Below are 25974 nucleotides of genomic sequence, written 5' to 3'. Positions count from 1 at the left end.
TCAGGGAGAGCATAAGGGAACAATTGACGGGAATGGGGGAAGGAAATACAATAGAAGAAGAATGGGTAGCATTCAAGGATGAAATAGTGAAGGCAGCAGAGGATCAAATAGTCAAAGAGACGAGGGCTAGTAGAAACCCTTGGGTAACAGAAGAAATATTGAATTTAACTGATGAAAGGAATATAAAACTGCAGCAAACGAAGCAGGCAAAAAGGAATACAAATGTCTCAAAAATGAGATCGAAAGCAAATGCAAAATGGCTAAGCAGGGATGATTAGAGGACAAATGTAAGGAACCCAGTCCTAAGCCAAGAAGGGAAAGCAGAAAGGTGGAAGGAGTATGTAGAGAGTCTATACATGAGCGATGTACTTGAGGACGATTTTATGGAAATGGAAGACAATGTAGATGAGGATGAAATGGGAGATATGATACTGCGTGAAGTGTTTGACAAAGCACTGAAGGACCTGAATCGAAACAAGGCCCCTGGAGTAGACAACATTCCATTAGAAATACTGAGAGCCTTGGGAGAGCCAGTCTGGTGAGAAAGGTTTATGAGACAGGCGAAATTCCCTTTGACTTCAAGAAGAATATAATAATTGCAATCCCAAAGAAAGCTGGTGTTGACAGATGTGAAAATAACCGAACTATCAGTTTAATAAGTCACAGCTGCAAAATAATAACGCGAATTCTTTACAGACGAATGGAAAAACTGATAGAAGCCGACCTCGAGGAAGATCAGTTTGAATTCCGTAGAAATGTTGGAACACGTGAGGCAATACTGACCCTACGACTTATATTGGAAGAAAGATTAAGGAAAGGAAAACCTACGTTTCTACCATTTGTACACTTAGAGAAAGCTTTTGACAAATTGATTGGAGTACTCTCTTTCAAATTATGATGGTGGCAGGAGAAAAATACAGGAAGCAAAAGGCTATTTACAATTTGTACAGAAAGCAGATGGCAGTTATAAGAGTCGAGGGACATGAAAGGGAAGCAGTGGTTGGGAAGCGAGTGAAACAGAGTTGTAGCCTATCCCCGACGTTATTCAATCTGCATATTGAGCAAGCAGTAAAGGAAACAAAATAAAAATGTGGAGTAGGTATTAAAACCCAAGGAGAAGAAATTAAAACTTTGAGGTTCGCCGATGACACTGTAATTCTGTCAGAGACAGCAAATGACTAGGAAGAGCAGTTGAATGGAATGGACAGTGTCTTGAAAGGAGGATATAAGATGAACATCAACAAAAGCAAAACAAGGATAAGGGAATGTAGTCGAATTACATCTGTTGATGCTGAGGGAATGAGATTAGGAAATGAGACACTTAAAGTGGTAAAGGAGTTTTGCTATTTGGGGAGCAAAATAACTGATGATGGTCGAAGTAGGATATAAATGTAGAATGGAGTTTCTGAATGGAGTGTAGCTATGTATGGAAGTGAAACGTGAACGATAAATAGTTTAGACAAAAAGAGAATAGAAGTTTTTCAAGTGTGGTGCTAGAGAAGAATGCTGAAGATTAGATGGGTAGATCACATAACTAATGAGGAGGTATTGAATAGAATTGGGGAGAAGAGGAGCTTGAGACACCACTTGACTAGGAGAAGGGATCGGTTGGTAGGACATGTTTTGAGACATCGAGAGAGCACCAATTTCGTATTGGAGGGCAGCGTGTAGGGCAAAAATTGTAGAGGGAGACCAAGAGATGAATACTCTAAGCGGATTAAGAAGGATGTAGGCTGCAGTAGGTACTGGGAGATGAAGAAGCTTGCACAGGATAGAGTAGCATGGAGAGCTGCTTCAAACCAGTCTCAAGACTGAAGACAACAACAACAACAACACTGCTTCTAGTGACAGTTCTGCTATCGAGTAATCGTACAAGCGTTCCTTCTACCAACGTATACACAATAAGTTGTATTTCTTTATATTCACAGTCAATGCCCCTCCCTGATCAAGCACCCACAGTCTGCAGGTCTTCCTGTATTTCGCTACAATTTTCTAGCGTTGTAACTTCTCTATAGACGACAGCATCATAAGCGGCCAGCATGATAGAATTTTCGTTGTTATCTGCTAAGTCATTTACAAACATTGTAAAAATTAATGACCCTATAACATTTGCCTGGTGCACGACTGAGGTAAGTTTTGAATCTAAGACTTCTTCCCGTTCGAAAGCACATGCTGTATTCTGTTTGCCAGACATTTTTCAGTTCAGGCACACAGTCCTTTGTTTATCATTTTTCAAAGTAACGATCAGTGAACTATGTAACGGCTCTTTCCTATGTAACGACTCTTTCCATTACCAAATAGATGTGGCTGGCATGGTCTCACGAAAGACGATACATGAATAAGGAAATAATATGAAGATTTTTTGTCGGGATTCACTGCATGGTACTCTTCGATATCTTCAGTTGTTCTGATGAATGACGAATCGCTGTTCGACGAATATGGGCTACACTCTCGTTTACTGAGGTACTGTTTGCAGCAGACTGGGGGCTACAACATCACTCTGGTGTCTCAACATCGACATCTGAAGCAATTTTGTCAAACTGCTCAGTTACGTTTCGAACTGTCGAAGAACAGAGTACGTTTCACTATTTTTGAACTGTCTCTAAAGACCTTTATCTGTTTCAGTAAACATTATTAAGTGCACCAATACGTTTTGCTGTCGGTACGTGTAGGCTAACTAAGGAACTACTATAGAAATTCTGACAGTTATCATTTACGGATAGACTGATTCCGGAGGAAGGTTTTTCTGCATAATTTATTACCTCTACGCGGGACAAATCGTCCGGCCGGTGACATTTGTGTGCTACCAGAGCGAGGCCTTAGCGAGTCGCTATTTTGTAACAAGTTTTGTGAACGACGAGACATTGTTCTACGTTAATGCAATGTTTCTAGAGCTCATATGAGCGATAGAAAGCATTACCAAGCTTTCGGAATTACAATCGTGCAATTTAAGTTGTCAATTTTTTTGGGAAACCCTAAATGTATGAAGGAGAGAGACAAAGAGTTAGGGGAAGGGGAAGGGAGGTGGGACGTTGATTAATATGTAAGAATCTTTCAAAATCACAAACACATACCACACCATAAATTTTATTTTCTTTGTTTAACTCGCATGTTAGGAATAGTCCATTTGATGTCTTTTGAAGTGGGAATTTGCTCTACCTGAACTGCTGAATGTTGGAAACCATTTGTACGCGGGTTCGTACCCGATGCTGGAACGGTAATTTAGAAAACGAAACCGATGGCTGCCTAGCGTGAGCTCGGACGCAGAAAAATTGGCGCTGACCGGAATAGTGGCAGGCATTAAAGCGATGCCCACCGGTAACGGCCGGAATAAACTGCCAGACACATTTCCGGCGGAACATACACGCTTTTTTCCCGCCTTTGCCGGATTTTTATTGCTACCGAATGAGATTATTAATCTCATGGCCGAGCTTACAATCCCATTTTTCACGGCCTCGCATATTTCACCTGCCGTTGCCTCCGCTGCTTGTTCGGAAGACAGAAAACAGGCGTGCGTAACTAAACAAAACTGAAAATAAGCCTGGATGGAGAGCGAAATAAAAACAAAATCGCAACGCGACTGAAAACTCGTAATGACATTAACTACTGGGCTGATGCAGGTTAAATCACTTCCGCGGATGAAGCATGCCGAGGTAATTATTCACCAGGGGCAACGGGTTCCGCAGCCACCGTGTGATGGGAAATTCGACCTCCGCACTGGCGAAGCTCGCGCTGTTAATTTCACCAGTGCGTGTTGCTGGAGGTAACTGCCCGAACTCAGCCTGCAAGAGAGAAACATATCCCTTTAGCCAATCGCAGAGAGACCGGCAAGCTTAGAGGGTGTGAAATACCTGGACCTTCTCTGTAGTACTGGTATGTAATTTCGCCTGTACTGCGTGAAGTGTCAAGCATACGTTGTAACTGCCCACCCTAGCGTTAATTGCCGGCTATCTGCTACCATTAAGGACACTCACCAGCGCACTTTGAACAAGCCAAGCTAATGGCCTGTCCAGCCCTTCAACGTAGCTACGCTCTACATCATGAATGCCTGACAAGGCCATTCACTTCTATTTCGTAAATATCGCTTCAGCGTGGTAGATGGATGATTAACAGAATGCGACGGAAAGGAACTATAAAACTTTCAGTATACGAGGTGCGACAATAATGTAACGAGACTGATTTCCCTTGTAAGATGTGGCGACCGTGCAGGCTTGTGTAGGCACAATATCTTCGACCTTGTTCTATAAGCTGCTTCTAGTCCAAGTGGCACATCTATGCAACTGTTCAGTCGGTAGTTACGCTATAGTAAGTTAACATTTGTTTGTGTCTCTCTTCACGGAAATGGAACCGCATAATATTGTTCAAAGGTGTGCCATTTATTTTGTCGTTAAATTGGGTGAAAACGCTACGACAACTTACGATAAGCTTCAGAAGTCTTTTCGAGAGGAGGTTATGTCAAGAGCTGAAGTTTTTCGTTGGCATAGAATGTTTAGTGAAGACAGAACGAATGTTGAAGATGAAGACCACAGTGGACCACCATCAACCTCACGGACGGATGTCAACTTGGCCAGAGCGCATGTTCATAAAGAGTGGACAAATGACTAACCATTATTACTATAAAGAAATTTTAGAAACACTTCGTAAAAGAGTTCTTCGTGTCAATGCCAACATTACCGATAGTTCGATTCTGCATCACGATAATGCGCCATCCTATACTGCTCTGTGCGGGCCGAAGTGGCCTTGAAGTTCTAGGCGCTGCAGTGTGGAGCCGCGAGACCGCTACGGTCGCAGGTTCGAATCCTTCCTCGGGCATGGATGTGTGCTATGTCCTTAGGTTAGTTAGGTTTAACTAGTTCTAAATTCTAGGGGACTAATGACCTCAGAAGTTGAGTCCCAAAGTGCTCAGAGCCATTTGAACCACTTTTTTTTATACTGCTCTATCAGTACAGCAATTTTTAACCTCAAAACAAGTTTCAGCACTACCACAGCCACCATATTCACCAGATATCACTCCGTGCGACTTTATTCTATTTTCAAGAGTTAAAACGGCGGTCAAGGGACACCATTCTCAAACAACACAAGATATCCAAAAAGCTGTGACGAGGGTCTTGGAAGATATTACATAAGATGAGTTAAAGAAATGTTACCATCAATGGCAGAAGCGCTGGAAAAAGTGTGTGCAATCAGAAGGGAACTACTTTGAAGGAGACAACACTAAACTTGACTAAAACGGTAACCTACATTTTTTCACATCAGTCTCATTACTTTATTGTTACACCTCGCACATTTATCACAGATTCAAGAAGAAAGTATGTTACACGGATGTGCATTCGGAAGGGCTTTTTCCGTTTTACAAAGATTCTTCTTCACAACCTTTCATATTACATAAATAACGTGAAATACTCAGGAACAGAATGTACCAACACATTACTCCTATACTGCTCGTAACTGTTTCATAGAAGAAATGTTGTAATCTCCCTTCGTTATCTCTCTCTCTCTCTCTCTCTCTCTCTCTCTCTCACTCTCTCTCACAACACACACACACACACACACACACACACACACACACACACACACACACACACACACATGCCTGGCAGTATATATATATATATATATATATATATATACTCTAGCACGCATACGTTCATACGTTCTATCAGGTGCTGGAAGGTTTCTTGGGGAATGCCAGCACATTCTTCACTGAGTGCTACACTGATGAGAGGTATCGATGTCGGTCGGTGAGGCCTGGCACGAAGTCGGCGTTCCAAAACATCCCAAAGGTGTTCTATAGGATTCAGGTCAGGACACTGTGCATACCAGTCCATTGCAGGGATGTTATTGTCGTGTAACCACTCGGCCACAGGCCGTGAATTATGAACAAATGCTCGATCGTGTTGAAAGGTGCAATCGCCATCCCCGAATCGTTCTTCAACAGTGGGATGCAAGAAGGTGCTTAAAACATCAATGTAGGCCAGTGCTGTGATAGTGCCACGCGAAACTACAAGGGGTTCTTGCCCCCTGCATGAAAAACACGACCACACCATATCACCACTCCCTCCGAATTTTACTGTTGGCACTACACACTCCGGCAGATGAAGTTCACCTGACATTCGCCTTACCCACATCCTGTCATCGAATCGTCACATTGTATACCGTGATTCGTCACTCCACACAACGTTTTCACACTGTTCAATCGTCCAATTTTTACGCACCTTACACCAAGCGAGACGTCGTTTGTCATTTACCGGTGTGATGTGTGATTTATGAGCAGCCTCTCGACTATGAAATCCAAGTATTCTCACATCCCGCATAACTGTCATAGTACTTGTAGTGTATCCTGATGCAGTCTGGAAATCCTTTCTGATGGTGTCTTTAGCTGTCGGGGATCTCATTCAACAGACCATGTCGGCCTGTACGATTTTATGCTGAACGAGTCCTTTCACGTTTACACTTCACTATCACATCGGAAACGGTGGAGATAGGGATGTTTAGGAGTTTTGGAATCTCGCGTACAAATGCATGACGCAAGTGACACCCAGTCACCTGACCACGTTCGAAGTCCATGAGATCTGCGGAGCATCCCGTACGGCTCTCTCACGATGTCTAATGACTACCGAGGTCGCTGATACGGAGTACCCTGCAGAAGATGGCAGCACAATGCACCTACTATGAAAAACGTATGTTTTGGGGGGTTTTCGGATACTTTTGCCGGCATAGAATGTAATGCACCGTATTTTTTTCTTCAACAATTCTTTATTGAACATAACGAGAATTACGCACACGAAGAAATTCTGTTGTATCTACACACCCTATTTTTCCACGCAATCTCTATCCCGTTCTATGGCCCTCCTACAACGCGAAACAAGGGCGTGTATGTCCTGTCGGTACCAATCCTTGTCCAGGTGGCGGAGCCAGCGCCTGACTGTATGAATCACCTCACCGTCCTCAAAAGTCTTCCACTAATGGCATTCTTTAATGGCAAAAACAGATGCAAGTCTGAGGGGGCTAGGTCAGGTGTGACAGCCATGGACGGTCTCCTCGACCGCTGCAAATCGTGGAGATTTGGCGCCTTCTGATGACCCCAGCCTCCGTGCCCAGAGACTAACTGTTCCTCTGTCAACAGCAGATGCTCCATAGTCTTTGCACAGGCGTTTGTGAAGTTTCTTCAGAATTGCTTGCAACGTACACCACCTATAGAAGTCACTTTGAGACTGTCCGGCGGCTGGGCCATCTGCCGGAAGTGACTGAGAAAGAAAAAAGTGGTGCATTACTTTATGGGCAACACTCATACATAGCATAGATGGATAATGTATGTTTTCCGTACATTTATGCATTCCTTCGTATGGCTCAATGTCCTCGTGTATGTTATTCAACTGGACTTCTCTTCGGCGAAATGCGTCGCCATAGGCAGTTATCCGAACGGGAAAATGTGACATACCAATTAAAGGGAATTCGAAACACGTTTCGTTTATGGCTAATCTCTGCATCATTAAGAGATAGTTAATTAGAGAAAACGATGAAAAGTTCGTGGTCCAGCTGGTATTCGTTCGCACGCCGTTTTTATCACCAAGCACACGACTTACCACTTTTTCTTTATTCCTCAAAAACGGCAGCAAAAATGCTTCGTTTACAATGAAATGACATACGTAAGGTGACAGCTAATTGCAGTCATCAGTCGGAGCATTACGAGAATGAGAAATAATATCCAATCTCCAACAGTAGCACCTGGAGACATATTTAACGATGTCATCCATTCGAGATGTATCTTTACTGTCACCTTCAACTGGTCGCAGTTTAGCATCCATATGTTCTTCTTCTGCAGCATGAGGTTCCTCTTCATCAGTATAGAGACAAAACTAAATCATTCAGTAAAGTCTTCATATATATGCTGCTTAGTCCCCTCCAGAGTAAATTATGGTGATGGAAGAGCTGTCCCGAATAGGAACATCGCGTAGTCCTTCACTGCCTTGTCATTTTCGTCAGTTTCAGCCTTTAACAGTGTTGTGGTTGGCAGGAGAGCCAACCGTGTTTTTCGAAAGGAGGCCGAAATGCACGCGTCTCAGCTCACGCAGGCTGGCGTGAGGTCTGGAACATGACAAGGTAATTAGAATTGAGAAAAACGGACGTAGCTGATGGAATACTTAACTTTAATCCATTAATGGAGAACGTCGCTCTTTATGGTACATGATTCACAATATCAATAGTACGAATACTGGCGCTTTGATAGGTCGTAGCAAATAACATAGCTGAAGGCTATGCTAACTATCGTCTCGGCAAATGAGAGCGTAGAAGTCAGTGAACCATCGCTAGCAAAGTCCGCTGTACAGCTGGGCGAGTGCTAGGAAGTCTCTCTAGACCGGCCGTGTGGCGGCGCTCGGTCTGCAATCACTGATAGTGGCGACACGTGGGTCCGACGTATACTACCGGACCGCGGCCGATTTAAAGGCTACCACCTAGCAAGTGTGGTGTCTGGCGGTGACACCACAAACAGCATCCTTTGTAATAGACACCAGGTGTAGCCGTTATACCTGCTGTACCGCTGATTAATTTTTCATGTGTGGCCGGTGGAGTAGGCGAGGGTCGGGAATGCGCCAGAGGCATCGGGAGCCTCCGTGTGGCACTCCTAGAGTTTCGTGGCCCAATCCATCCCCCTCCACGAGGATGGCACGTGTTCCTAACCTATAACCACTATGCTAAAGACAGGTCAGAACGTGTTATCATATATCTTGTTCTGGTCCAGGTACTTAAGTGCTTTTTAGAATCCAATTTCCATATACATTTTGTACTCAAGACGTTCATCACTTCCGTTATTGTCGATGCAATGTTTGCGGAAGTTCTTGTTATTTCAGCAATTTTCTCCCTGGTCATCCTCCAGTTGATAACCCGATCTCCATACGTAACCGATGGGGCACATTGTCAACAAGGTAGCATTTACTGCTCATTAGTGCTGTGACGTTATTAACTAATTTGTATCAGGCTGTTCTCACATCGAACGAAATAACATTACTACCGATGTTTCAGCAGACTAAATTCCATGCTATTCCGGCGTATGTTGTATCTATATTACTTTTCCTTTCATGTCCCCTCCTTTCTGCTAAAATCGCTATTGTTGTAATGTTTTTGGATTTTAAAAGCTTTTTGTTGAGACAACTTCATTCAAGATTAAATTCCTTATTATGTTAGTTTAAAATTTATTTTTTAATTGATCGGTTCATCTACACTTTCAGGCCTGACAAGGTCGTGTAGTTCTGCTGTAATGCAGTCCGGATTGTTACACATTAAGCTCGATGTACGTTTGACATATAATTCCATCGCTTTAGACTTGTTGTGGCTTAGTCTCATTTGTCCATTGCTCAGATCCAATGTTGCTCTCTTCACAGGCACTCTAAACAATTTTGCTTTCCATAACAAATTTGCTGAAGTGGACTTGATCGTCTTCTCCAAAAATGACGGGATGGGGATAACCTGTGTTATGTAGTAGGCCTTGGATAAAATATACGTGTTGATAAATAGTATTCTCTGGAACTAGTGCACGCTGCATTGACATTTTTCAATCAAAACTCCCTTGATTTTCCTGGGCACCTTTCGCCAATTTATTGCCAATATTAGTAGAAGGGTTGCCAATGCTATTCCAAGAGCCTTGTTCCCATCAACGCTGTTCGCCCACTCAGTGTGCAAGTTAGTAAGTCCTTTTATATTCAGAACAGAAGTATTGAGAAAGGGCTTCCTTTGGTAAGCCCCTTTTTATTTCAAATTTTTTTTCAGTTAACGGAGATGTGTGCAGTAACAAATACTGCCATATTTTTTATGATTTATATGGTTTTTGGCAGGAAGTCCATTGCGTCTATTAGGTATTTTGATTAATTGATTAAACGCCTTATGGAAGATTGAGAATAGCAGCCCACATTTGTCTCACCTACCTGTGTTAGCGCAATGAGGTAAAAAGTGCAGTTTGTAAACTCGTTCTTCTACAAGCACAGGTCTGCTATTGGTCTATGATGTCAGCGGAGTCGAGCTGTAATCTTACAATCTGAATTTAATAGCCAGATTGGCCGTAGCTGTTAATTTTTTGTAACCTCTGTTCATTGGGGTCTACACTACTTTCATTGTTTGAACTCTGCAGGCAGTGGATTTCATCAACAGTTTCGGTGAAATTGTCTCCTATTAGGTTCCAAAATCGTTTATAGAATTAAACGGGCAGCCCGTCAGGTCGTGGATATTTCCTAGCGGGTGATCTTCGTTTGAGTTCCAGTATATCTTTGATGATGTCGGAAGAAATGCTATCGTCCTCCTCTGGCGATATTCGTTGAAGGTGTATACCAAAGAACTCATCTTATTTTTTCGTAGTTTGTTCCCCCTATGCTTTTATTTGCATGGTGTCATGTAACCTTGTAGCCGCTGCATCTGATTGTCGACGTCCGTTAGCACACAGTAGTAAAATTCTATAATCTGTTTCCTAAGAAATATTAAAACTTTCCTTGAGTTCGGTTTCACCCTTTGATTCCATCATTCTATCGGACGTTTCCCAAGCTCATCTACTAAATTTTCTTGTTATAATAACCATATATTTAGAGATTCCGCTAGCTTCTTACTCTTCGGGTGGGTTGTGGTGTTAAATTTACGCTGGTTAATAAAGTACTGTGGTTGGAAATGCTACCGCGGACAGTTTCTGCTTTCAATACTCTATTTGCTAAGTTACCCGACACGTATATTCTGTTAATCCTACTACAGAAATTCGAAACAATATGAGTGAATTTCACCATTATTGGGTATTTTATTTCCCACTCATCTTTTAGTTTAAAGTCAACAGCATGACCTCTCATGCTAGTTGAGTAATTGATGCTGGGAATTTAATCCTTACGAGTCAATACACATTAAAATCTCACAGAAAAGAACGTGGTTCTTGCAGTTCTGTGAGTGCTGCCAGAAGGCACATATAAATTGACAATAGTAACTCCTCTTGTATGTATTCACACACCTCACCCTGATTCTAATTTATGAACTTTGAGTAAGGGAATACCTTCCATAACTAAAATGGCCATATGATAAAAACGGACATAACCGTGAAAACTTACTTGTGGGGACACTACTTCCTGTGGCAGAGCAATGTCAGTCACTGACTCATACAGAAACTGCTTCAGAGGAGCTGTTATTACATGCGACTGTATCCTGTTGGTGTTTAACGTGATAATCGTATATAACTGTAGGACTGGCGAGTGACATGTTTTTCTAGTCTGTCATTTCATGGCATTCCATGCCGGATCTGTCTTGAAAATCTGACGGGAGACATACGTCCTGGTTTGCATTTGATCCTTTCTTTTTACTCTTCTTACGTTTTGTGATGACACTGGCATCACAGAATCTCTGCGCCGTTCACTCTCTTAGCGGTTACCCCAGGGTCGGCGGTGTCGTTCAATATGAAGGTCTGTCGTGTGCAAGCATCTCGTCTGCCGTGCTCGGGGCACACGCAGTTTGCAAACATTCTTCCCATGTCCGGTCGCTTCTGCGATCACCGACGCTTGTTGCTTGTTTGTTATTCCTGTACAACTCTACTTCATCATTACGGGGTTTGGGAGGCTAGTCACCGTATTTGCTTTCTGTTGCAACCAGAGGTGAGTCTGTTTGCGTTGATTGACATACCAGTACTGCAGTTCAGGGTTGTGACGTCAACGGGGACCGCGCATTGCTAGCTGCTGGCGGGTTTCGGACTACAGAATGGGGCTGTGACGTCATCTCAAACTTTTCGATTGATGGTGGCGTATTCGATTTGTCTACAGATTTAGTTGACTCTGATTTAGAATTAAGCTTACAGTACTGTCGCAAATGATAGTTGCCAATATTGTTTTCTGAATGTCGTCTACTGCATTCAGCGACAAGTTGATTTCATCTGTGCGTGCTGGTGACTATACTATTTTTAACAACAGAACTGTCTACAATATATTTCCTAAGTAAAGTAGGAAATGCATTTCCCGTGATGCTGGAACCTTCATGACCCGTCACCCGATTTTCGGTCCGGAATTAGGTGTTAATCTTTCACGTGTTGTAAATTGTTCTGCAATACAAACATACTCCTTGGACAGTTTTGCTGGAGAGTCCCGCTATCGTTACATAAGTGACAAGTCAAAGTCTGTCCATTGTAAATCACGTGCGCCTTGTAGCCACAGACCAATACATGAGATGGGATATTTTGTTTTACATGGTTATCAACAGACCTAACACCACCAAAGTACTGCAGTCTATGTTGGCTTGATCACTGTTCATTACGAATTGCTTAATTTCTCCATAAGTAGATAATACGCCTTTCAAGTAGCAGTTTTCTACCTTATGGACAAATTAAATACTCTAATCTGTTCATAATCAACATCAGAATTTGAAATGGTAATTGTACTCACCGAACAATCGCGACGGCGGAATTCAGCTATTCCCTCAAACTTCTGTAAAACCCGTTCCAGCAGCAACGGGGAAAGGAGTTTCACAAGAAAGAAGTAATGCCAATAAAATCAAGTCATGAATTTCCAGTGAACTCGGTCACACATTACCGGTTGCTTATCAAATCCAAATCTTGCAGTAAGCTTCCTGGCAAACATGGTAGCCAAGGCAGTAGTTAACAGCGGGGACTTTATCACCACAATCACAATTTTACACAACACTGTAACCCATAGAGCCAACAGAAATTGTCAACTTCCAAGTATAACAGCACGGTGCTTGAAGCGCCACAGCTGGTCCGCTCAGTACGACCGTAAAAGCTGCTATTCGGGTCCCAGGCACCGCTTAAAGTTAACTGTCTGTAATATATTTTAAACTACTACTGAGAGTGAACAAAGCTACGATCCCTGTTTACATTGCTGTTCATTGTAGAACCACGCCAAACTTTGATTTTACTCTCGAAAATAACATCTACATTTTAACAAGGAATCTGAGCCACATTTTGCTTGTGGTAAATGTCCACATTCTTGGGAGGCGAATGCTAGCTTTAAAGACAGTGAAACATTTTTGTTCCAGGATATTATCCGATTTTACAGTTGCAATAACGTTAAAAAAAGATGAGTGTAGGGCAGGAGAGGCAGAACAGCACATGCAAACATTACAAAAAACACCAATGTAAATATTTGCAACTGATAACGAGAATAGACTCTCGAAACAAGTTTTGTTATGCATAAGAAAACGAAATTGTTGTCGTGCTCGGTTATTTAAATCATCAATGACACACTGCAGGCTTCTCCAGAAATATCGATTACGATGAATCATACTAGGTTATTATTTTTGTTGTTGGAAGATATGACGTAGCTTACCATCAACGTGATATGGGAGAATGACAAGTATGGGCCGCATTTTCTGTTACACATGTCGTCACTACTTCAAACGGAGGGCAATCGAGCTCAAAGGAAAGTAGTACAGCACACCACAGAATTTCATTCCTTTTTTTCAGTCACTTTGCATTGGTGCAGCTAGAACATGCAGGATCTGCCGCGTCCACATCTGATAGAAATGGTGGCAGTACGGCCAATATCGGGGATAACTTCTTTTTTTTCCGTCAGGTCCTGGAACCACATCAGTCACTCAGCCTAGTGTAGTTCATCCTCAGCGGACTGAGTGCAGCTGTACTGCATGTGCGTACGGGGCAGCAACAAGATGAATGGTGCTAGCACGCCGTCTAACTAGACCAATCGGACGCGAGCGTTGGTACTGCGTAGACTTAGTGACTGCTTTGTACCGTCCTTCAGAGGCCCTCCAAATATACCATAACGTTCCTTGGGATAGCTCAGATAATTATTGTCCTAGACAGTGAAAAATCAATGTTATTTATATTTTCCGATTTTACAGAAACAACAGCATAAAAAAAGTCGGCTCCCAGACAGAATAAATCTACAGCAGAGGTCAGGGCAAGAGGAAACGAAATACACTTCACAGACTAAGACAGTATGTGAAGTTATTTCAGTGATTACGAAATGGAGTCAGATTTACAAAGAAGGTGGCAGTAAGAACCAAGGTATCAATAAGACCTTGCACTACCTCTGGCGTGGACACATGCACTGTTTCAGTAGAGAAGGGTGACATAAAGCGGTTGCACCCTCTCCCGACTCTCCCGAGTCAAGCTGGCCCACAACTGTAGTAACTAGTTCATTGATACGCTGGATACTGGCACTAGGGCAGATCTGACATCCGAGCTGGTCCCACACTTGTTCTATTGGGGATCTTAAAGGGCGTGGGAGTACCTCTACGTCAAGCAGACTTTTCATAGATACATGTACCATGTACCGACAAGCATTGTCCTGCTGAAATATGTCACCAGTGTACGGTCGCATAAGGGGTAGCACATAAAGACACAGGAAGCACCGTTATAGCGTCAGAGCTTCCTCAGTCACTACCAGCCATGACCTGGAGTCATTTCCGATAGTTTCCCCTCACCAACACGTCGGTGCCTCTCCAAAACATAGGAAGTAGGGTACTTCTCATCCAGAACAGTACAGAACTGCGGTCCATTGCTGAACACAGTTCGAATCCATTCGTCGGCAGCCCATGTTTCTCGCACACAGCACTTCAAACGGAGTCGTTTTTGTTGTGGTGTTCTCGGCGGGCTACACATGAAGCGTTAATTCCGTAGTCCATCTGCTGCTATTCCCCGAAGATTGACGCGGCTAGAAATAGAATGTGTCTGGAGTCCGTTCCTTGGTCTGGATTGGTAGGCGCAGGTGTGAAGGTATTACGATATGCCTGGTGCTTAATAATGTACCCTCCATTGTGATTGACAGACTTGGTCTACCGGAATTTTGATGAGTCTGCCGGTCTTCACGTTTGTACGCAGTCCGACCTCTCATTCCAATCCCATACATATCTAGGTACTGCACCATTCGTCCAGCCGGCCAAATGGACACCCACCATGAGATAGTGTCTCAAAGATTGCCCGAAAACTCCGTGGCCTCCACAGTGATGCACTCTCACGCTGTTGACGCCCCTAAATGACTTACCAGGTGTGAAAACAACACTGAAAACGAACGAATTTACTGTGGTGGCCGCTATACGTACCATAGGGAATTTAAACTCTCCATGAAATACCCACGTGTGTACGTATATGGACTTTCATTGACATCCGAACATGTCTTCATGAATTTCACTTTTTTTTTCGGGCAGTGTAGAGACGTCACTACAACGGCACCACTACCATGAGACATGGAATCGATCTCACCTTCACCAGCATTACATGTAGTATAATTGGTGATTCAGGAGGAATAATAAATATTTTAGGGAGTTATAGTATATAATAATTCGATTGAATTATTCTGTATGAAATTTATCCTATTTTTGTCGGTTACCGAGATTCAACTGCTATTATAGTCCTAGAATATGTTAAGGAGATGCAAATGATTAAGTTCGAAGTAGGTTGTTTGAACTCTGCAGGCAGTGGATTTCATCGACAGTAATTCTGCCTCCAACTTCAATAAACTTTAGAATTCTTGACAACACCACGTGTAGCTGATATGAGGCCATCTTGGCGGTCTTTTACGAGGGCAGTACTATTCATAGACCTAACGAACAATTAATCTCTAGTTTATTTTTCGTACGAATGCATTGTTTCACGGCGATATGTATGAGAGAGCGAAGTGCATTGGAATACTTTTCAGATTTTGGCCACTTGCCAGCCCTGAAAAGGAAGTTACATGTATTTCTATATTTACCATTTTATAACGGCACCATTCACTACACACTGATGAGGCAAACATTATGACCACCTGCTTAATAGCTTGTTTCCACGTCTTTGGAACGGAATATGTCACTGATTCTCTTATAAGGGATCCTACAGTTTATTGATAGGTTTGTGGAGGCATGTGGCATTAGATGCCTACGGACGGTTAATGTAATTCACCTACACAACGGGCTGCTGATCTGCGTTCGGTGATGGCACCCGACAGCGACCCGGATGAGTTCCACAGGATTACATCAGGTGAATGTGATCCTCGAAACGTCAACCTGTTTTCATTATAATGCTCCTGAAAGACCTGCAGCATGGTTCTGGCTCCAACCCCCGTCGGAGGTTCGAGTCCTCCCTCGGGCGTTGGTGTGTGTGTTGTCCTTTGTGTAAGTTAGTTTAAGTTAGATTAAGTAGTTCGTAAGCCTAGGGACCGATGACCTCAGCAGTTTTGTCCTACAGTCCTTACCACAACTTCCCTTACTGGCTCCAAGATACAGGCGGCTCACTGCTGAAAGACGACATCGCCGTCTGCGAACACATCAAGCATGAAGGGATTCAGGTGCCACGCAGCTGTCAGCGTGTCTTCGATTGCCACCACAGGTCCCATGCAAGAGCAGAAAAATGTCTTCCATAGCGTAGTTATTGTTCCCACCAACCTGGAGCAGTGGCGCACAGCACGTTTCGGGCCGCCCTTCACCTCAATAATGGCGCTTGTGGAGACGATCATCGACCTAGTGTAGCATAAATTTGATTCACCCCAAGAGGCGACGCGTTTCCGTAGATCGAGAGTCGAATGCCGATGGTACCGCACCCAAGGCAATCGTAATTGACGATGTCGCTGGGTCAACATCTGAACACGTAGGGGCAGTCTGCCGCGGAATTCCATGTTCTACAGCGTACGATGAACTGTGTGCTCCGCAGAACTTGCGCCCATCAGCATTCTGCTGTTTAGGCAGAGATGCCTCAGAACACCATCTATCCTACGTTATTGAGCAGACAAATCTCCGAACGCCATGTTCGGTGAAGAGTCGTGAACGTCCAACGATTTAGCGCTTAGTGGTGGTTTCACTCTCCCTCTACCTCTTTCCGTATACGTTCACAACAGTAGCACGTGAACATTCGACCTAGTTCACCGTTTTCTAGGTACTCTTTCAAGGGATTTGCGTAATAATGATCTGCCCTTTGACAAAGTAGCTTCTCTGAGGATTTCCCTATTTCCATGCCATATCTTCTCTAGAGTGAGTCCCCATCTGTCTCTGCTGCGCTTGCATAATATTCATTGTACGTCAAGTGCTCGCAACGTAATCAAGCGTCAAGCAGGCTCGTGGTAGGTGGTGGCCATAATATTTTGGCTTATCAGTGCATGTGCACTTAGTCTTTTTCTGAGATTGCAAAAAGTGCTCCGAAAACATTGAGTTTCCCCGAAGATAGAAAACTGTTGTAAGGGGAAACATGGTCATGTATTGAAGGACCAATATTCAACTCAAAATCAAAAGTGTTTCAGTCGAAAATATCTCGTCAAAACTGTATTGAATAGTCTTGTGTTACATTATTATTCTATTACACAACAATAATTGCTCTGAATAGACAGCTGCAGCCTGTATGAAAGTGTCTGCGTCACTTCATTCACTACATAAATACTTAAAGCATTTTCTTTCGTGCTTAAAACAGCTGATAGAGTTACTAATGCTCACTATACTGAATATGGTGATGTTTTTTTCCAAAGACTTTTGTAAGAAAGCTCAAGCCGGGTGGAAGTCGCGACGCATCTGGTGGACGATACATTTGTGACGTACGTTATTCTGACCACGTCACTACTGCCTACGAACAATCATTATGAAAATGCGTCGGTAAGCCTGGAGACTATCATTATCAATGTTTAATCCATCGTCTTGTCAATCGTTGCACTTTCTCTACCTTATCTTCAACTCTAATTTCTGAATGGCACACTTCCTTAAAAAAAAATGTTCAAATGTGTGTGAAATCTTATGGGACTTAACTGCTAAGGTCATCAGTCCCTAAGCTTACACACTACTTAACCTAAATTATCCTAAGAAGAAACACACACACCCATGCCCGAGGGAGGATTCGAACCTCCGCCGGGACCAGCCGCACAGTCCATGACTGCAGCGCCTCAGACCGCTAGGCTAAGCTCGCGTGACACACTTCATTCCAAAAAACGTAAAACCGTCTCTGTATGATTACATAACACTACCACGTTCTCTAACTGATCTTCTGTATCAGGAACCGAGCTTTCGAACAATCTTCTTCAAAATATCAGAGACATTGAATTCCTTCCAAACTTCAAAAGACAGCTAATATTCTACTTTATATCACAGCAGCTGTCTCCTCCATAACAGTCTGCGGCTCATTCTCTTTTATCCTCCCTCCATACAACATTCTTCTCGGTCTGTCGGCAGAGTTTTCTGTTTAAGTTCTGTTCTTTCCCTACAGCCACTGATACTGAAATTTCTGTATTCACTTGTTTCCTTACCTCTTTCGCTTCTGATAATATTTAACATGGCTTCAAATGGGTAAGCTAATTTCTGCCATTCTTAATGATCTTTACTACTACTATTAACGTGTCATTATTATTATTATTATGATTACAAATGATGAGAATATTTTTATTAACATTGTGAAAGATTTTTTATATTTTTGGTATGTAATGTAGTTGATCAGATGTAAAAGAGGGTTTTACGGCCATAATTTGATCCAGATAAGTAAGCAAGTCTTGAAAGGAGGATATAAGATGAACATTAACAAAAGCAAAACGAGGATAATGGAATGTAGTCAAATTAAATCGGGTGATGCTGAGGGAATTAGATTAGGAAATGAGACACTTAAAGTAGTAAAGGAGTTTTGCTATTTAGGAAGTAAAATAACTGATGATGGTCGAAGTAGAGAGGATATAAAATGTAGACTGGCATTGGCAAGGAAAGCGTTTCTGAAGAAGAGAAATTTGTTAACATCGAATATAGATTTATGTATCAGGAAGTCGTTTCTGAAAGTATTTGTTTGGAGTGTAGCCATGTATGGAAGTGAAACATGGACGATAAATAGTTTGGACAAGAAGAGAATAGAAGCTTTCGAAATGTGGTGCTACAGAAGAATACTGAAGATAAGGTGGATAGATCACGTAACTAATGAGGAGGTATTGAATAGGATTGGGGAGAAGAGAAGTTTGTGGCACAACTTGACTAGAAGAAGGGATCGGTTGGTAGGACATGTTTTGAGGCATCAAGGGATCACAAATTTAGCATTGGAGGGCAGCGTTGAGGGTAAAAATCGTAGAGGGAGACCGAGAGATGAGTACACTAAGCAGATTCAGAAGGATGTAGGTTGCAGTAGGTACTGGGAGATGAAGCAGCTTGCACAGGATAGAATAGCATGGAGAGCTGCATCAAACCAGTCTCAGGACTGAAGACAACAACAACAACAAGTAAGCAACAAATAAATGAATAAAATAATCAGAAATTGAAGTTAATTTAAGAAAAATTGTTACCAAAATTCGGTTATAAGTCAAATATGTTTTGAAATAGACGCTTTTGTGAAATTCACACAAATTTCAATTTTCAAGACAGAGAATACCGTTACGGCAGTAATGAAACTCAATTCATTTGCAAGTATCAAGTGTTTCATAGTAGAAGACCTTCCCCAGTTTAAAGTATAAAGGTGTTGCACAACGGATGAGTTAAGATTTAACCGCCCACACGTTATGCAGCTCATTTTAAAAATTTACTGAACTCTAATCACCATAAAACTCTACAACTGAAGAATTGCCAATAGCCTCTAAACAGCTTTAATAAATGGTTCATATGACTCTGAGCACTATGGTACTTAACATCACCAGTCCCCTAGAACTTAAAACTACTTAAACCTAACTAACCTAAGGACAACACACACATCCATGCCCGAGGCATCATTCGAACCTGCGACCGTAGCAGTCGCGCGGTTCCAGACCGAAGCACCTAGAAACGCTCGGCCACAGTTGCCGGCAGCTTTAATATACCGGATATCTTTGGAACTTTTGTATTTTTTTCGATTCTAATAAAACCCCATGTCATTCCAAACATGTGTGTCAATTCTTACCTCTCTATCTACATTATTCCATGATTTATTCAGTTTTCAAATTTATACTAACTTTTTGATCACCCGGTATTCTATAGCACTGAATACATAGAGACCGTAATATTTACAAACTGTGCACAAAACACAGCCTCGTATCTTACAGCAACAAAAACAGTACAGTTCACCGAGGACTGCGTATAGTATTTTCTACTCCACACTCCTCCATGTGATTCTGATATCAGTTATCGGACTGAAACACCAATCAGAGAATATAATGTTTTCGTAGGTACACTGTAGTCTAGTTACGACACTCTCCCCTAGCATAAATCATTCTCGAGCTACCAGCTTCGTGAAACGGTTAAAAACCCGCGAGTCTTTTGGTTGAGTGCTTCACGGCCAGTTTAGAGAGGCACTCGCGTGTGATTGCTGTTGGCGTCCGTATATAACCAAAGTACCGCCTGACACGTCACTGGTCTCCATTCCAGGACATTAAAAGGTAATGTATGCGTTGTAGGACCACCAGGCTTCCTCAACCTGCCGATGGTTCCTGCCAAGCCTAGTTGCTTGTTTTGTTATATCGATTACACATTAGTTGTCTGTCCTCGCGGGCGTGAAAATATGTGAAAGATTTTTGCACCACATGAACAGTATCCAGCTGCACATAAAATGCGCGATGGAGGTAGAGAAAGACCGTGCCTTGCCCTTCCTTGACGTCCTTGAACACCGAAAAGCAAATAGGAGTCTCGCTGTGAGTCACGCCGTCTACAAAACGACCACAAGGCCGATATCTTCATGCTAGCAGCTGCCACAACGCAGCAAAGTAATTTTCTGTTCTTAGGGCCTTGGTGCATGTAATGGGAGCCCTTTTAAACGTTGAAAACCGGCGGGAGGAACCGTGCCGTTTATGGAATGTGTTCCAAGAAAACGGCTACAACAACGTACAAGTTCCGTAAGATATTTTTCCAAAGACACGTAAGCAGAAGACCTTGTCTTTCTGCCGTTCTGCGGTTCGGTAACAAGAAAGATTAATAAACTCCTAAAGAGAGATAAAATCCATTCAGTTTATAGGCTTCCAGCAAAAATTCGACAGCATACGATGCCTTTGGAAGCCAGACAGACTTTGTGCACTATTGAACAGTATCGTGTAGAACACGAGAGGTTTCTCCTCCTCCGGTATATCGAGAGATTAGAAGTATCAGAACATCATCTGGAAAACGGACACCGAATTTTATTCGACGAACCATCTATTATGAAACGGATAGGTGGGCTCTAGAGTTATAAATGAATCGATTAAGATAAAAATTTCTGAAAACTCAATAAACACGGCAGTTTCCTTCCGTGCACAGCGTCGTAACTGGCTATCGGGAGCCTGAAGAGGGAGCAGAGGTCATACAACTAAACCATTATCTTCCATGTGCATCCGTGAGAGGGCGGTAGTGCGGCTATATAAGGACGACAGCAGCAAGCTCGTGGTGTTTTAACTGCCCAACTCGGCTGGTGGCTTGAGATCTTTTCACCAGTGTTTGTATTTTCTTTTCGCATTTCATCATTCAACTGTCCTTAGCAGACTAAAATCTGTGGGATCAGATCCAGAGGTCTCGACAGTCTACAAATATTTACCCTTCTGCGATTCATCTTCCGAGAATTGTATTACTCAGTGATCTGCAATCACCGAACGAAGAAATACCAATCGTGTACTTTCACCTCCTTCTCGAAGATGTTTCATTCGCAGTAAATGACAATGATAGAAGCCTTTCATGTGGGAAACCGATACGAGTAGAAATATTGTGTGTGCTCATTGAAGGACTGCCTTCTACCAACTCAATAAATTACACTTCGTCCACACTCTGTTCATATCGTCTACCGTATTCCCTACAAGCGTTTTCATGATATATCCCGTACCCAAGTATTGCGGTGGCATGCTCAGCATGTGTAAGTAAGTGAGGCATCCTTAAACGACACACTGGAATAGGACAACCAAATAATCACGGTCAGACATAAAAAATTCAGCCGAATATCAAAAACAGAAGTTCAAAACAAAAATAAAAATTGATAAATGAACTCAGTAGAAAATGAGTACCAGAGAAACCGTATCTCTTTTTTGTGTCGTCAAAAGATGACGGAACCACACCAAAGTAGGCAACGTACATCAGTACCACAGAGTTATCTATGTATCGCTGCAGTCCATAACATCGAATGGGAGAAGACATGCCTCTCTCACTCTCTCTCACCACACCAGCATCCTCGCACAGAGGCCAGTACAGAACCGAGCATGGAAGCACTCTGGCGCAGTTCGTGACCTCAGCTGAAGCAGTCAACATCAGCGAATTGGGCTAAAGAGCTGTACAAGACTCAAATGGAAATGTACTTTTCTAAATGCTGGACACTGTACTTGGAGAGAACATTTCCTCAAATTTTGCATCAGCTGATGCCTTAATAGTCAGTGACGGTCGTAAATATCCAGGCACTCCTGTGTCAAAAGTTTGTATCACCTTAATTAAAATCCATTTATTCATTCACGTAATAAAGTGAACTAACATTTCATATCAAATGAAACTTAATGATTCCAGAGATCTTTTCAAGTCTCAAACATCTAAGACGTATTTAAGCAGACTGAAGAAACAAATGAAAATTTGTACTAGGGCCTTGAATGCACTGCTCACTGACAGCGGCTGAAGTGCGAAGATGTGAGTGGTACTGGGATGAGAAGGGAGGTGTTATAGGGTAGTTCGTGCACTTGTGCAAAGCCACAGTGTAAGTGTTGCGTAGTGATGGGCACATCATCTAGCTAGCGAGCAGGAGATCCCGGTTTGAATCCTGGTGTTCGTAGAAATTTTCATTCGTAGCTTCAGTGTGCATAAATAATATTTCATATGCTTTAATTCCAATAAGGTATCTCCCAGAGCAATCAAAGAACCCACAGCTAAAACCGGATGACTGTATTTTCGTCTTGTCATAACATCTGTAATCAGCTGTACCTCTGTGACCAATAAGAACTGGATTGGGCCGATGTAAGATTTTTATACGATTAGTCTGTCCTACGAAACTTACTGTTCCTCTTGAAACTCCTTGCGTATGTATATATCTGCATCTACATATGTACTTCGCAAATCACTGTAAAGTGCATGACAGAGGGTACGTACCACTCTCCCAGCTATTATGGCCTTTTTCCGTTCCATTTACGCATGGAGCGCGACAAGAATGGCTGCTTTAAATGACTCTATGACTCTACGTGTATCTGCAGCAATTAATCTAACCTTGTGCTCACGATTCCTACGGGAGCACTACGTGGTATTCAGTATATATTCTTGGGGTAATAATTTAAAGCGGTTTCTTGAAACTTTTCAAGCAGACGATTTCGGGACAGTTTACGTTTATCTTCATGAGACTGCTAGTACAGTTTCTGCAGCGTCTCGCATAGGTCAACACACGTGGCTATTCTCCCTGCCCTACTTTGTATAAAGTCAATATTTCCTGATAGTCGTCATAGGCACAACTGAGCAATATTCTAGAATGGGTCGCACGTATGATTTACATGTACTCTTCTTTGTAGACCGGTTGCATTCCCCCAGCATTTTACCAATAAACTAAAGTCTACTACGTGCTGCACCTATGACTGAATCTACGTTTTCGTTCCGTTTCGTATGCGTAGAAAGTGCTACAACCACGTACTTCTGTGAGCTGACCGATTGCAACAGTAACTCACTGGTAGTTATCGGACACTACGTTCGTTTTATGAAGCGCAGAATTTTTCATTTCTGGACATTGAGAACCAGTAGTACACCTTTTTACCGCTTTGATATCATAATAAGATCTGCGAAAAATTTGAGGTTACAGTTACTATTGTTCAATAGTTCTTTAATATACGACATGAACAGCAAATGCCCCAACAAACCTCTCTAAGGCACACTCGAATTAATCTCTAGATGTGTCGATAACTCTACACTCTAGATGACTTACTGCGTCCTTCCAACCAAGAAATCCTCAATCCAGTTACAAATTTTGCTTGATACCACAAACGATCGTACTTTCAGTAAATGTACTAAGTCAAATACTTTTCGAGATATCCTGCTTCTACCTGAATGTCTTGATCCAAGGTGACGGTTCAAACCCACGTCCGGCCATCCTGATCTAGACTTTCTGTGTTTTCCCTAAATCGCTTCAGGCAAATGCCGGGATGGTTCGTTTGAAGGGGCACGGCCAGCTTCCATCTCCATCCTTCCCTAATCCTATGGGGACCGATGACCTCTCTGTTTGATCCCCTGCCCTAAATCATGATTAGCCTGTTGCTGGATATTCTGGACAACGCATGCCCGCGAATGCTTTGTCTACCGGAGATCACGATGTATGTGTGAACCGAGAACTATAGCGCTGCCCGTCAACCGAAGAACGGCAACAGGGCAATCCCACGGCCAATCGGAGAGCGTGGCGCCAAGTTCACGCAGTTTCAAAATGGTGTGTTGTCAAACTACACAACATTAGTAATTTTAGTTCCTACAGGCATGAGATATCCAGGGTTAAAATTTCGTGACACAATTTTTCTCCACTGTGTATAAATTACAATTCCTTGATGCCTCTTTCTGGCTATATATGAAGGCTGGAACTATACTTGGGATTTTGATAAGGTTCTCAGTGATAGATATGTTGTTGTTGTTTTGGTCTTCAGTCCTGAGAGTGGTTTGATGCAGCTCTCCATGCTACTGTGCTAGCTTCTTCATCGCCCAGTACTTATTGCAACCAACTTCCTTCTGTATCTGTTTAGTGTATTCATCTCTTCGTCTCCCTCTACGATTTTTGCTCTTCATGATACCCTCCAATACAAAATTGGTGATCCCTTGATACCTCAGAACATGTCCTACCAACCGATCCCTTCTTCTGGTCAAGTTGTGCCACAAACTTCTCTTCTTCCCAGTCCAATTCAATATCTCCTCATTAGTTATATGATCAACCCATCTAATCTTCAGCAATCTTCTGTAGCACCACATTTCGATAGCCTCTATACTATTTTTGTCCAAACTTGTTATCGTCCATGTTTCACTTCCATACATGGCTACACTACACACAAATACTGTCAGAAACGATTTCCTGACACTTAAATCTATACTCGATGTTAACAAATTTCTCTTCTTCAGAAACGCTTTCTTTGCCATTGCCAGTCTACATTTTATATCCTCTCTACTTCGACCATCATGAGTTATTTTGCTCCCCAAATAGCAAAACTCATCTACCACATTAAGTGTCTCATTTACTAATCTAATCCCCTCAGCATCACCCGACTTAATTCGACTAGATTCCATTACCTTCGTTTTGATTTTGTTGATGTTCATCTTATACCCTCCTTTCAAGACACTATCCATTCCGTTCAAATGCTCTTCTAAGTCCTTTGCTGTCTCTGACAGAATTACAACGTCATCGTTGAACCTCAAAGTTTTTATTTCTTCTCCATGGATTTTAACACCTACTCCGAACTTTTCTTTTGTTTCCTTTATTGCTTGCTCAATATGCAGATTGAATAACATCGAGGAGAGGCTACAACCCTGTCTCACTCCCTTCCCAACCACTGCTTCCCTTTCATGTCCCTCGACTCTTATAACTGCCATCTGCTTTCTGTACAAATTGTAAATAGCCTTTCGCTCCCTGTATTTTACCCCTGCCGCCTTCGCCGCCTTTCGAATTTGAAAGAGAGTATTCCAGTCAACATAGTCAAAAGCTTTCTGTTAGTCTACAAATGCTAGAAACGTAGGTTTGCCTTTCCTTAATCTAGCTTCTAAGATAAGTCGTAGCGTCAGTATTGCCTCAGCTCATGTGTTCCAATATTTCTACGGAATCCAAACTGATCTTCCGCGACGTTGGCCTCTACCAGTATTTCCATTCGTCTGTAAGGAATTGGCGTTAGTATTTTGCTTCCGTGACTTATGAAACTGATTGTTCGGTAATTTTCACATCTGTCACCACCTGCTTTCTTTGAGATTGGAATTATTATATTCTTCTTGAAGTCTGAGGGTATTTCGCATGTCTCACACATCTCGCTCACCAGATGGTAGAGTTTTGTTAGGCCTGTCTCTCCCAAGGCTGTCAGTAGTTCTAATGGAATGTTGTCTACTCCCGGGTCCTTGTTTCAACTTAGGTCATTCAGTGCTCTATCAAACTTATCACGCAGTATCGTATCTCCCATTTCACCTTCATCTACATCCTCTTCCATTTCCATA

This window comes from Schistocerca gregaria, chromosome 4, assembly GCF_023897955.1.
Source record: "Schistocerca gregaria isolate iqSchGreg1 chromosome 4, iqSchGreg1.2, whole genome shotgun sequence".
In the NCBI taxonomy this organism is placed as follows: Eukaryota; Metazoa; Arthropoda; class Insecta; order Orthoptera; family Acrididae; genus Schistocerca; species Schistocerca gregaria.
This window is presented reverse-complemented; position numbering follows the sequence as displayed.